The sequence below is a fragment of the Austrofundulus limnaeus genome, unplaced genomic scaffold (genome assembly GCF_001266775.1).
Source record: "Austrofundulus limnaeus strain Quisiro unplaced genomic scaffold, Austrofundulus_limnaeus-1.0 Scaffold89, whole genome shotgun sequence".
NCBI classification, from domain to species: domain Eukaryota; kingdom Metazoa; phylum Chordata; class Actinopteri; order Cyprinodontiformes; family Rivulidae; genus Austrofundulus; species Austrofundulus limnaeus.
The window spans coordinates 1,491,899-1,494,433 of NW_013952491.1; the positions used below are offsets into that span (position 1 = coordinate 1,491,899).

At 39.1% G+C, this 2,535-nt stretch overlaps 1 protein-coding gene across 2 annotated transcripts in view; it reads right to left on the bottom strand.

Moving 5' to 3' along the window:
- Positions 1 to 1,460, bottom strand: part of nutf2 (nuclear transport factor 2) — a 9,784-nt gene extending 8,324 nt beyond the window's left edge. The window contains exon 1 of one of the 2 annotated variants that reach the window (XM_014012200.1): positions 1,356 to 1,460. The gene's annotated coding sequence lies outside the window, so the exon portion shown is untranslated. The remainder of the gene's footprint in view (positions 1 to 1,355) is intronic. The other variant, XM_014012199.1, reaches the window with a different exon arrangement.
- Between the last annotated feature and the right edge of the window lie 1,075 nt (positions 1,461 to 2,535).

The window sequence follows — 2,535 nt, forward strand, 5'->3', positions numbered from 1 at the left end:
TTGTACGCTAAGCGACAGCGACAAAAGTTGAACATTTTTCAACTTTCATACGTCGCGTCGCAAGCTCGCGTGTGCACGTCTACGTGTACGAGCGCGAAATTTCACATGTACTATTTTCGCCGGTCGCTTAGCTGGAGGAGGGCAAGGGATTGTCGCCTCACGGCACAGGCTCCATAGGAAATGAATGGAGAGCGAGCGACGTCGCCTCCTGTGTGTCGAGCCCTTTAGGCTGTCAACTGCTCACTCAGTGAAGCTCTGTTCCGATTCAAAATACCTTTGAGGAAATGTATTTTCAGATGCCAAGTAAACTGCATCATAGCGCACGCGTGACCCCCCCATGCACCGAAATGGACGGGACAGAAGCGGAAGGAGGTTCTTAAAGAGACAGAGGCCAATTTCAAGGCGTTTAGAAGAGGAAGTGATGAGAAGATAAGTTTATTTTCTATTAAAACATAAAAATAACATTTTAATAATAACTAAAGGTGACATAGATACTTTATTATGGTATAGTATTTAAATGTATGCCTGAGAAACATATAATATTGCCCCTTTAAGAACAAGTGAAATTGTTTCAGAACAGCAGCATGCATTTTAGATTTTAAATTAACATGAACAAAAACACATTTTACGTAAAAGTAACGAAAAACACATTCACACAAATAATTCTTATTTTTTAGAATGACTAAATCAATTAATGTTTCTGAAGTAAAACCAAGAGAACTAATAAATGTTTAGTGCGCCTGTTTTTCTGAGCTCGGTTTTAACGGGACTCTGACAGCCCCGGTCACGTGACCTCTCCTGACGCTACGGTTGCTGCTAGAACAATCTGAGCGCGCTAAACATGGTTATTATTAGTCCCCCGAACCCTGTGATTTAACTACAGGACACAAACATGTCAGACCCGGAGAAACACAGTTAAAACTTTAAAGTGAGAAGCGGGAAAATAAGCCGCGTAACAGTAAAGTTCTTCTGTAGCCGCTGCTAGCTTGTGAGCTAATTTGTTTGGGGGTGGTCCAGCTAGCCCCGTGCTAATGCTAAACGTCACGGGAATTGATGTTTCCAAGCGTGGAGTGGCTGACAGGCGGGCGTTGGTTTGTCCAGTTGCTAAAAATACCCATCTCCTTCTACGTGCTGGTGCCTCCTGCGGGGCCCGCGCTCACAGCTCTGGAGTCCCGCAGTAGCTAAACTCAGACATAGGCGTGCCCGACATTTACCCCAAATACCCGGGAGAGCAGCTAATTTATTCAGCGGGTGACGCGTTTGATCTGTTCAAACGTCGGACCGAACATGGGCTTTGTGGTTTCGAGTCACTATTTTGTGGGAGAACTCGTTTAAAACAAGTAATGCAAACTTACCTCTGACTAACGCCGAGGCCGGCTGCACGATGGACAGTGCAATGTCTCCTGCTCTACGAGGGCACGCAGCCAGAGACGTAAAGAGCGCGGTGCATTGTGGGGATTGGAGTCTACATGCTGCCTGCTCAAAACTCTCCATGGAGGTTTAGAACAGCCACACATCATCCAGCTATAAATAGATTATAAAGTATTAATAAAAAATATAAATCATATATTTTTTCTTTATATCACCAGTTATTTATTATATGTGAATAGTCTTTTTCCTTTTTCTTTTATTTATCTTTGAGCTGCAGTAATGTGAACCTTACCCACAGTGGGATCAATAAAATCTTATCTTATCTTATCTTATCTTATCTTATCTTAATATATTCTTTTTTTATTTAACAACATGTGAACCATTTTAAAAATATATGCTAAAACACTAATAAATTTTTTATTTATTTTATTTATTTATCCTTCATTTATGCAGGAAGATTTCTTGAGACTCTGTCTCATTTACAAGAGAGACCTGTTACATCCACCACAACAAAGTAGCATAAAAACAATAATAATAAAATTTACTTAGCACTTATAAAAATCAATGCATACATCATCAAAAAAGGGTTTTCATTGAGAACAGGTACAGGTGCGTACAGACAAAATTTCAAATCTGTTTAGTAAAATCTTAAACTCCCCAAGTGTGACCAAGTTGGAGAGCTTCAGGTCCTGCTGAAGCTTGTTCCGGGTGGAGGGGCCAAAAAACGAGAAAACATTTTTGCCAAGCTCAGTCCTCACTGAAGGACCACTGAAAGTATAAAATCCTGATAACGAAGGCTGTGGTGGTCTTTTTTGCTTGAAAAACAACATGTTAAGTACGATGTAACCAGTTGAAGGATGGATTTATAAAATGAGAGAAAACCTCTATTATAATTGCTATTATTAGTAGTAATAGTAGTAGCATTAGCAGTAGCAGGATTAGTAGTTGTAATGATAGTTTTGATTGACTATTCAAATAATCAGTCAGTTTTTGTTTTAAATGCACCATATCAATAGGAGTTTTTATAACTGTCTTTTACCCAAGTGTCATACAATGTTTAAAATATAAAAACAAGCAGATGATAATCAATCAATCAATCAATCAATCAATCAATCAATCAATCAATCAATCAATCAATCAAACTTTATTGTCAGACTTTACATC